We start from the raw sequence: 11814 nt of genomic DNA on the forward strand, positions 1-11814 counted from the left end.
TGATGGGATGAGGTGTGACTCTCAGTGCTGAGCGTGGAGGAGGCAGGTGGAAAGAGGGGAAACATGGATGGATAGAGAAGAGCAAAACAAGGACAAGCAGGGAAAGGAGAAAAAGCACGGAGAGCTATTAATAAGGTCTCCCTAATACACGAACTGTTCTGAAATCCTCTGTATTTGGCAATATGAGGCCAAGCTTTCCTCCAGGCAGTGGTTGTTTCTAGCAAGGGTAGCATAGAGAACTGTGCGTAGAGAAGCACTCCTTGCCCTGGCCTGCCCTGCAGACAGAAACCCTGGCTCTGTCCCTCCCAAGGCATCCAGGCCTGTGTGGCCATTGAGCAGCGCAGCATGGTGGGAGGGAGAGCGGCATGGGGCAACCTCTGCCCCAAGAGCACACTGCATGTGGGGCTGAGGATGGGGTAGATGCTTCCTCCCCTTATGCTGTGCTTGTTCATGGTCCAGGTGATGGCAATCTTGCAGGCTTGTGGGATTAGCTCTACCCCTGATCAGCAATTTTCCTTGCTAAGAGCAAGTGCTCTCTCCCCCAAACCTTTCTTTGCCTCCTGTAAGAGCCTCAGTGTCTCAAGTCAGATCTCTGCAGAAGGCTCAGCCTCCTGAGACAGGCCCCCTGCAGGGAAGGTGCTTAGGGGTACTGGGAGCCATCACCCACCCAGGGCGGCAGGGCTGGTCTGAGCAGTCCCACTCGTGTGGATGAACCCCAGCAGGCAAGGTCTCAGCTGCCTGTGGCTTCTGCCAGAAAACTCCATCGGAGGTTTTGCCCGCGCAAGGGCTGCTGCTCCTCTGTCACACCAGGAGACAGCCCAGCGCTTGGGGAGCTGCAGCCTGACCTCACTGGGCTTCCCTGCCTGCTGGGGAGGCTTTAGGGGAGGTGGTGGGTGGGCCCTCCTCTGTGTCATTGCTGGGTTCCTGGAAATTGGGAGTGCAGTTCGGGGGAAGCCTGAGGAATGAGGCCACCACGCACAGTAAATGACTGTGAGCTCAGCTCTTGTCTGGTTGTTCAGGGGAATTCTCATTCTGAAGAGCCCCTGGGAAGTTAAATGGGAAAACATGTTGAAACAAGGGCGCTTATTCACTGTGTGACTGAGCAAGACAAACATCCAGCATGTGTGTGCGTGCGCGCATGTGTGTCTCTTGATTTACTCCCCTCTTCTCTTCCTCTATAAATACAGAACAAAAAAATAGGACAGCAAAAGAAAAATGAGATAGAGGTGAAGGGGGAGAGACCAAGAAGAGGGAAAACATTGGGAAAAGAAGGGAGAAGGACAAAAAAGAAATCAGAACAATTCTGGGAGAGAAATATAAAACTTAGATAAGAGAATGAACTTGGGGCCTGAGCCTCCTTTACTCACTGCCATAAATAACTTGACAGAAGCCAAGGCGGGGTGAGGGTCAGGACCAGACCTTGAGGAGGGTTAGCATCCACCACTCTTACTCATCCAGAGCAGTGCTGTGCTGCGTGCCTTGTCTGGACTTGCTTGTTCTTGGTCAGCATTATCCCTCTGCAGCTGAATCCCACCCTTTGGTTTTAGGGTGGTGGCAACTACCTGGGAAAAAACTGTGTCATGCCATCCCCTTCTCCAGGTGAAAACAGCAGGATCAGCAAGCTGCAGGGAAGGCCAGCAAGGCTGCATTTCTCCAGGCAGCAGTGCAGAGACTGTATTTTCGTTGCTGGCATTCAGATGGAGATGGAAGCAGGGGCAGGCAGTCCTTGGCACAGCTTGTCTCCCTGGGTCCCTTGTCTGCACCTGTCAGGGGCCTGCTCAGTGTTTGGGGCTTGGGAAGGGATCTGCAATTCAATGGGAGCATGTGGACACTGGCCCTGGCTTGCACAAATGGGAGTGAAATTTGGCATCCAAGGGGAGCAGTATCTGATGGAAAATGTTTGATGTTTGCCTTGGAAAGGATCTGGGGACAGGCCGATCGCTGCAGCTCTTACGTCACTGGCACTGAGCTCACAGCCCTTCAGCACCTGTTTATACCTTCTTCCAAGCCCCGCTGTTAAATGGCAGGAGCTCAGACTTCATCTCTCATCCTGCTATGTCAGCTCTCTGTCCTGGTTCCTGCCTCTCTCCAGATGCATCCTCACTGCTCTGGGCAGCCCAGTGGGTCGCCTGCACCCTGAATCCCCCTCACAGCCTTGCTGTAACCAGCCTTCATCTTCCTGCCAACTGCATTGGGGCCTCTTTGTTTCACTCCTACATGATCTGATGGCAGAAAAAGCTGTTCCTCTCTCCACCCCCACCCAGCAAAACAAACCTCTGAAAGGTTCTCCAGCTCAAGAAACCCCTGTAGCAGGACCTCAGTCAGTTAGGGGAGATAATGGGCTTCTTGGTGGCACAGGTATGGCCACCCGCTGCATCTTCGCCCACGGGTGCCTGCCTGTCCATCTCATCCTCTCACCTACCTCCCCAGGGCAGGGCTTCCTCTCTGGCTAGCATGTGGAGCTCTCCTCTGGACTTGGTGGCAGCTCTGTCACCGCAGTAGCAGCTGTATGTGGTGAGTTAAGTGCCCATAATAAGGTGCAGGGTAGCAGACTGAACACTGGCAGCAGCAGCAAGGGGCACAGCCTCAGGCCAGGCATCTGCCACACTCCCTGTGTGCCAGCCAGCACTGTCACTACGACTGCCTGCTGGCCCTAGAGAACAGGATGGCTGGTCAGGTTGGAGAACTCTTTTGCAGCTGCATGTGAGCTTTGGAAAGTGCCCAGCACCCAGAGGGCCCAAAAGCTCATGCATTCCTGCCTCCCCACCTCGCTACCTCCTGGCAGAGCCTGCTTCTCCAGCAGTGAGATGCTGGCAGAGAGGTAGGATTTGGCCTCTTCGTTGGTGGTATAGTTGTGAAAGAGGGTAAAATAATGGGGGAGATTCCCAGGCAGCTCTGAGCCGTGTGCTGGCACTGCAGCTCCGTGGGGTGCAAGAATGCCAGAAAGTGGAGAAGGGATGTTGCTTGTTGTGCATGGGCAGGGAACACCTGGAGCTTGGGCAACTCAGGGAGCTGTCCCTGCCGCTCCGGTTGGCTCCATGCATGCGCTAGCTGCTGGCCTTTATTACATTAATTGCATTTAAGTTTGAGGCTCCATCAAGTCCAAACGCAGCCTAAAGTAGCGTCATGGGGCTGGCTGGCACCCAGGAAGGAAAGCCAAGGGGGTGGAGGAAGATTGGGTGAGAAAGCTGCAGGCCTGGGGGAGCTGCAGCTCTCTTCTGGTACAGGGAAGGGCGCGCTTGCCCTTACCTCACACTCCCTGACTCTCTCCGTGTGCCCTAGCAGCAATGATCCTGCCCTCTGGGCTGCCTGTGACAGCCTCTCAGGGTGAGGTCCCCTCAGGGGAACATATTGCCGCCCAGTGCCACCTCTGCTACTACAGGGGAGGGAGGGAGCAGCAGAGGTCTGCCCTCACCCACTTGCTTGTACCTCTCCTGGAGATCCGAGCCCCGTGGCCGCAGGAAGAGGAGAGAGGCGGTGTGTACGTGTGGACACACACGAAGGACACCTTCACTCCTGCTGAGGAGAGCACATGCTGCTCACCATCCAGTTGAAGAACAGCTGATTTGTAAAAGGGAGTTTCTAATGGATGAAGAAGGTTTGCTGGACATCGCTGGAAGGTCTCTAACCTGGTGGGCTGTGGCGCTCAGCTTTTCCTGGACTCAGTGTCCATATTTTGCCTATACAGCAAGGGAAAATGAAACAGTGAGTGGAGAGGTCCCTCCCAGCGCCCTTTCTGTGACTTTTTTATAGAGCAGGGCTCTCTGAACATCCCAGTGGTGGGGGGGAGGACCCCTAGGCTAGCTGGTGCAGCCCTACTGGCCCCCCAAATCCCCCCTCCCCTATGCCACATCTGCAAGCTTTCCCTAGCATCCACTGGCCCATCCCCGTGCCCTGCACCATACTGGGGAGATGTGGAAGAAGTCCAGCTTGGGCATACACAGGAGGTGCTTATTCCTCCTCGCTGACCTTCTGCACCCATATGCTCATAATAATCTGCTACAGAGCCCACTTGTGCAAGGATGCTGGCTAGGAGGATGCTACAGGTGCTGAGCCCCACTTTCCCCCTCCGTGCTACGGGACCGCGCGATTTCCTTGGGGCTGGGGCTTGGGTGCGAACCCTAAAGATGGAGAAGGGGAGTTCGGGGAGAGAGGAGCTCCCGGCAGCCCTCGGCCCTGCCTCTGCCGCCGCGGGGCGAGCGGTGGGGCGAGCATCTTTAGGGCAGCAGGCGGGGAGGGGGCTGCGGGGCGAGGGCACCCCGGGGGGCGAGGGCACCCCGGCACGACTGGCCAGCCGCTAGGTGTCCTCCGTAGCCCGCACACGGGTGTCGGGAGCCCCGCGGGGAAAGGGGCCTCCGAAAACGTGGCCCTGCTGGAAAATCCCTCCCGGCCGGGACGGGCCAGCCCCCCTCCACCCGCCTGTCCCGGCGGGGGTCGGAGGGAGTGCCTGGGGCTGAGCAGGGGCAGGGGGGTGTGATCGCAAGCCCACGGCTTTGGTGGGAAGATGGATGCCTGGACCTGCCCAGGGCTGCATCCCCGGTTTCCCAGGACCCAGTTTGACAGCACCTTCTCTTCTCCTCCCTGCTGGAATGCCCCAGATGCTGGGAAGGGATAGTTGTGTTTACAGCAGGGAAAACACCTCCTCTTCCTTCCTGGGGGAGAAACACATGATCCTGGAAATCCCAGCTCTCCCAGTCCTGCTTTTCTGTCCTAGAAAGACCTTCTTCCTAAGCAGCCTGAAATAAATGCTCGAGAGTAAATGCTATTGCCTCTGTAGGGAGCCAGCAGGGTATTTCCCAGACACCTTGCAGAATACAACTAGCAGCTTCCCCATCAACATATTCCCCCCCTCATTCAAGTCAGCTAGTTCCTGCACTATCTTATCAGCACACTCATTATACCCTCAGAAACACAGTGTAAACATCTCCAGCAAACTGCTCTTGATGACAATTTCCTTGCCAAATAAGCCACTTCCCTGCTTGAGTGATGGCTATGAGAGAGGGGTTTTGTAACTGCTGCTGTTTGAACAAGTGAGAAGTAAATACAGGTCCTTTTCTGGGAGCACACACGTGCACCTGCTCTGCAGGCAGAGGTAGGAAGGTGTCTGTGGGAACTGCTCATTAAAATACTGGCAGCTCACCACTACTGCTTTGTTCAGTTTCTAACCTGGAATTTGGCTGAGGGAGGAAGATAACACTGGCAGAAGCTGCCAAGGGAACTGTTATAGTCCAGGCTGTCAGATATTTGGTTTTACATCTTATTCCAAAAGGTGGCACCTCCACTGGCACAGCATCTCTCATCAAGTGCGTCAGGGTACTGACACAGGCTGTGTTGGGAAAAGACTGGTTGTCCTGGGAAATGACAAAATGGCAATGGTGCTGCTAGGCACCAAAGAGCGGAGTACTGCTGTGCTAAGCAGCAGGAAGATGACAGAGCACTCACCAGCTTCAGCCCCTGCCTGTCTCTGGTTTCATTACCTGCCACGGCTGCTGTGGGATTTAGAGCAGTCCTCGGGCTGCTCTACTTCACAACATGTAATGCAGCTGGATGCAGACAGGCTGGGACCTGTTGGGGATTTCATGTGCTTCCTGTGCTTCTCTTCAGCATTTTAGCCTAAGAAAGCCGTTTCAGCTTTCCCTGATGTTTACTCCTCCACTGAGTGACCCAGCCTGCCCCATCTGAGCCTGTACAATCTGGCTGGAGCTGAGCCTTTGGCTGCGTTGCTCTCCTATTCAAAGAAAGAAAGAGGGAGGATGGGGAGAAGGGGAAAAAAACAGAAACTAAATTAGTCTCCCAGCTGGTAGCAGAGCTTCCGTGCAGCGATTCCAGAAGTCTGTCCAATTTCTTCTCCCATTACGAGGCTTTGTTGCAGACCCTTGCAGCTTGCTTTAAGAGCAGCGTTCCTCCCCGTGAGCACTGTGCTAATTCCTCCTGAGATCTGAGCTGGGATAGCTTTCTCAGATGGGCACATTCCCACTCTGCTCTGCCTGTGTCTCTTTTCTCTCAACTCATATTTCACAAAGATATGGTTTTTCTTCCCTTCCCCGTGTAAATAACACCACATATGGCCACAAACGGTGTGTCCAGCCAGCAGGACTCCTCCTGACAGGAGCCAGTGCTAAACTAAGCAAACAGTACCATTCAGCAGCCTGGCCTGATGCCCACCTTATCAGGCTGAAGTAATGCTTTGAAGATCACGGAGGGGGCAGAAACATCAGGAGGTGAAAGGGAAGGTTTTTAGAGAGGAACTCAAATACAGATTAAAGAGAGAGAAAATAAAATCCCCTTGGCGTTCTGCATTGATTGTTTTGGTTTGTTTCTTGCAGTGATGTAATGAGACTGAAGCAAATTTCTGTACTGCTTCACGACCCCTGGCACGTGTTAGAGCGAGGTACTGGTGCATAGCATGCTTTGTATTATTGCCCTGTGTTTCCCTATTCACTCTTTGCACTTATGTATCCAGCAGTTGCTCCTGTGGAGACTGAGAGGAAGATTTAACAGAAACTAAGATCTAAGCATAGACCCTTGTTTTTTAACTCTGTTTTTTGAGGAAATAGAAGTAAAAGGGAAGGTAAAGCCTTGTCTATTCTGTGCTGAATCCTAGTTTCAGTGAATCCCTAGTTCAGGGAACTACATTTCATCACCATTTGCAGTGTGCCCTGCTTTCCAGGCAGAGGATGTATTGCACCATGCAATGCAACATCTGTCTGATGAGGTGCAGAAACATTAGGCTAGCTGGAAACCTTGCCCTGAGATGAGATCTGAAATAATTATGATTCCCTGAAGGAATATGTGGTAGAAGGGGCAATACAGTGCTTTATAGCAAGAATCCTCCAAGTACTAACATGCTATAAAAGGAATCTATTAGACTTAAGATCGGTGGGGAAAGAAAGATGGGCTAGTCCTGGTGTTGTGAGGGGGCTGTGCTGTAGATTTCCAGGGTCAGACTAGGATGTGGACAGAGTTTCCTGCGTAATTATTTGCCTGATACAGACTAGGAAAGTGTGTTCTTACTCGGGAAGTGGAAGTCTCTTATTTAGCATGAAAAATCAATGTCACTAATAACAGTAGGGAATATAGTCTGGCATGTGACAGCAGGTGAATTTCTTCATCAGCATTCAGTGGACCAGTGAGGAAAGGTATTGCTCTGGACTGGGTTTTGATAAGCGATGAGGGCACCGTATTGAGAAAGTAACCTTGGATTCAGAGATTAACTGCTGATTCAATTAAAATTAAATGGAAAGACAAACAAAGCCTGCAAATAAGGTTCTTGATTTCAAACAGGCAAATCCTTGTTGGCTGAGAGAAATCCACAGGAATGAAAATTGGCCTCAGGAGCTCAGAGGAGGCTTGCAATTTTTCTAAATCAAAAAAACCCCAAGTTCAAAATGTTTGAGAGGTGGGGGGTGCTGACACCTTCCAAGGAAGGCTTCCCGTTCTAGCCAGATGAATAACCACCTCAAAAGGATGCTAACAGTAATCAGAATGCCTGCAAGGGATGTAGAAACAGGCCAGAGCTGCAAAGAAAGCAGCAGCTTAGAGGTTGGCATCTGGAGGAATCAATGAGAGTTGTCAAAAGCTGAGCTAACTAACCTCGCAATGGGCGTTAAAATAACCAGCCCTAAGTTCTTCGGGTGCAGAACTAAAAAAGCAAAGAAGGAAGGAAGAAATGGTGATGTTCTGCAATCAGCATAGGGTAGAGATTAAGGCATATCTAAATATTGCCTCAGAAGGACTTAGTCATCAGTGGGGAAAAGGGCTAATGAAGGCAACGGTATTCAAAGGGAAATTGCCAAGTTGCTGGTAGAAACAAAATTCAGAGTTTGCTTTCTGGTGGGGGGTATGTAGGGAAATACTTTCTCCCCTCTGCTTCTAGAGGAGTGGAGGAAATCACAGATCCTTCATCAGGGTTTTTGACAAGTCTGTAGCATCTCAGCATTATCACAGGCCCAAAGCACCTAATTCAATACCTACAATTAAAAAGGGGATGGGGTTGGGACAGATTATTGTAGATGACTACAGAAATGCTACCTCATTCCGCTGCAGGATGTCAGAGCAAAGCAGGAGAGGTGTTAAGGCTACATATAAATTGAAAATGAAATTAGTTGTGGCCACCTAGGAGGGATAAGTTGTTTTTCTAACTAGTTGTTTTTCTTTTCTAGAATAATTCAACTTGTAGATAGAGCCTGAGGAGGAAAAAAAAAAAAAAACACAACAAACACCAAAACACAAAACAAAAAACTCTCTATCTTGCTTTAGGATGAAGCTTGAGCTATTTCAAGGAAGGGAGCGCATGATAGTATTTTTCTTAATACTACTCTAGCCGATCCCTTCCCATTCCTGGAGGAGGAGACAGGGCTTCTGAGAAGTACTGCTGCCTATCAGCTTACGTGTACGCCTGTGCTGGGAGCGGTGGCCACGGAGGTGCTTTACCCTGCAGTTCAATTGCGCAGGTTCCCAGCTGAGTCACTGCGGAGTTCGCTGCGCTGCCCAATTCTTCAGCGGTGCCCCGTGGCTGCCTTGTCCCAGGCAGGGTGGGGAGGTCAGGCTCATGGCAGCAATGCCCTTCAGTGGCTGAAGGTTTACCCTAACTGCACAGTGAAGAGGCAGTTTGGAGCAGAGTCTGGTGTCTGGGTTCTCCTCTTGGCTCTTCTGCCGTTGGGCTGTGCGGCCATGGACATGCTGTGACCCCGTCTCTGAGATTACAGTGCAAAGACAAATAAGGCTGGAGAGATGTCAGGCATCACTCCTGTTATTTCTGACCCTAGCATATTCAGGTCTCCTCCTCCGCTTCGTTGCACACACACACACACACACACACATGCACTCACACACTCTCTCTTTCTCGCTGCCCTAATAGCTCACAGTAACCCAAGTCTGTCCTTCCCCTTTTCCTTACTTTCTCTCTTGCTCAGGCACACTGCTGAGTAGGCCAAAAGTAAGTGTTGCTTCAGGAGGGAGCCCCGTGTGCTCTCGGCAGTGACACAGGAGGAGAGGAGCCGGCTGGCAAGGAAAGGAGTCTAAGAGAGGGAGAGGTGGCAGGAAAAGGGAGAAGGTACGATGAAAGGAGGAGAGAAAAAGTTAAGAAGAGGAGAGATAAAATATTTCTTGTTCTGATTTGTGGGAAATCTCTCTGTTGTCTATTAGGAAATTTGTCCTGCTTTTGTAGCAACTGCGGCCTCAAGCTACAGCCTGGAAGCAGAGGAAGATGAAAGAAGAGGGCCCAAGCCTTGCTAAACCAGCGGGATGTGAAGCCCGCAGTACTAACTGGCTGTCAGCACTTTCTTACTGGTCCCTGCCACTTCCCTGGCAATAGTTCTAAACCCAGCAGCAGGGTGAGCTTGCAAGAGAAGGGGCTGCAGAGAAGCTGCAAGGAAGGCAATAGAGAAGGGAAGGAGGAAAAGGGAGATGGGGGAATGTGAGAGGAACTGCGCTGCTAGCAGTTTCCTGCAAGCCCCGCAGGCACCTCAGGGTCCAGTAGTGGCCGGGGGCTGCAGAGGACTCCCTCAGGGCCCTTCTTTGCCAGCCAGGAGTTTCTCCAGGGCTGCCTGGTACAGACGAAATCTTCCTCTTACTGCCTGGCTGTCAGGGAGCAGTTCAAGTCCAGTGCCTGGCTCGCCTCTCGGCATGGGAGGAGCAGATGGGAAGATATTCTAGCTCAGTTGGAAGAGTCTGTTCTGAGTTTAGGGGGATTTGTTCTTTCTTTTTTTTAGAACCACAGTAAAAGTCTCTAATACTAACCTGGGCTGCTCATAATTCTTCTCCAAATCTTGCACTAAGCAGGCCCACTCCTGCTCCGACTCAAGGTAGGAGATGTTCAAAGTGTTCCTGCAGGGCAGGGGAGAGGGTTGGCAGCTGGTTGTTTCATCACCTCTTTCAAAGCTGTTTCTTGACCTTGCAGCTCTGCACCCTCTCCTGTCCACCCCAGACTATGGCCTCTGCCTTCCTCGCACCCCCACAAGTCACTTCCTCCGTGTGAGTTTATGGATGTTTTGTGTGGGAGAGCACATCTCCTTCTCTTCAGATGCTCTAGATGGACCCTTATGCCCTCCAGCAATGCCAAAGAATGACTAGGTCAGTCCTACCCATCCTCAGAGGGGCTGTGAATATTCACTCCCAGCGCAGAGACAAAGCATTCCCTAAACACCAGGCACAAACACAAGGTATTATACCTGCCGACAAGTCTCACCTGCCAGGATTAATCATTACACCAAATGTAATACTGCCACTGAAACTGCATTGGCTATATGAAAACCTGAATGACTTCAGTGACAAGCTAAGCAAGAGCTGTCCTGCCCTTCACCGTCCTGCCCTCAAGCAGTCCCTTGCAGCCTCAGGAGGAAGGTGTTGGTTATCACATGGTGCATTTAATGCTTACGTGGCAGCAAGGCAGTAGTACCTCTGCTACCCGTGTCAAGGGTTGCCTCTCCCCCACGCCTCCAGTGTTTGCCAGCCTTGCTTGGGACCTGAGCTTTATATCGTCACCAGCGCATACCATTGCAGAGTGACCTGGCCAGGGAGGGCCCAGCAGCCGGCTGCAGAGCTGTGACAGCCTGAGTGCATGCCTGCCACGTCTGCCCTGGGTGGAAGAAGCAGCTCTTGTAGCTCCTCCATCCCCTGCCTCCCTGCCACTGTTCTGTAAGGGTCTAGGCATGGGAAGACTGCCTGGCATCTTCCACTGTCTTGCTTCAGAGCTGGTGGCTTTGGTGGAGGGGGGAAGGCTTTGCTCAAAGGCAGGGCTACGTGTATTTGGAGCTCAGGTTTTGAACGGGGGCCCCTTTTTCTGACCCCACCTCCTTTCCTATTTTACAAGAAGCTGGCCTCTTTCAACTGACAGCAGGGCTTTCCTGCCAGGCTTGTTAGCTTTAGCTGGAACAATTTCCTTTGAACTCAGCTTGAATTAATGTCTCCATGGCAATAGGATCAGGGCTTTGTCTCTTGCAACCTGCCCTTCACCCTCAACTAAAGGTTCTACCAGGAGATGGGAAGGGAACAGTGTGCCACACTGGCCAACACTGCCACCTCTTCCTGGGGAAAAGCAGAGGCATTTGCTGGGAGGACAAGGCAAGGATGATTCTACTGTCTGTAACCTCCCTTGGGGAGGATTGGGGAAGCTGCAGCAGATGCTAGCAGGTCCTCAGTTTAAATTAGCTTGCTGTATAAAGTGCTGGTGAGTGTGTGTGTTGGGGGTAAAAGGAAAGCAGCTTGTTGCACTTCGCCACAAACAAGCACAGTTCCCCTGGGACTGGATTTCTCTGGTGAGCTAATGCAGTGGAAGGAAAACAGTGCTCTTGCTTTATCCAAACCCAGCATTTTCCTTTCTGCCCCACACTGTCACCCTGTCTCTCACACAGCCACCCAGTTCCCCACCTCCATCTCTGCCCTGTCTGCTCCTTCATCTCCAGGGCTTGGGAATCTGCTTCTGCTGAAGGAGGTTGGCTGGCTGGCTCTCCCATCTTCTCACCAGGTTATGCGATGTGCATAGCACTTCCTACCATAATACCTCCTTTCCCCTGCCGTATGAAAAAGCCACATGCAAGTCAACAACTATCTGGCTGTTTGCTCATCAGACACTCTTCCTTATTCCTCCCCTAGTTCCCTCAGAAGGAAGATCCCCCTCTTCAGGCTGTTATGAAACTTGACCTTTCCAGTTATGCTAACTACGCATCACCCCCAGCCCAGGCAACCCAGGCACAGATAAAGGGCCACTTTATTCCCTCCCTGTCTCACTCCTACTCCGAGCCCTGGCCCACGTGGGTCCGTCTGTTTGGCAGTAGTGGGCTCTCACTAACAATATGGGTTTTTTCCTCTTCT

This window comes from Leptosomus discolor, chromosome 22 (genome assembly GCF_034619465.1).
Source record: "Leptosomus discolor isolate bLepDis1 chromosome 22, bLepDis1.hap2, whole genome shotgun sequence".
Classification (NCBI taxonomy): domain Eukaryota; kingdom Metazoa; phylum Chordata; class Aves; order Leptosomiformes; family Leptosomidae; genus Leptosomus; species Leptosomus discolor.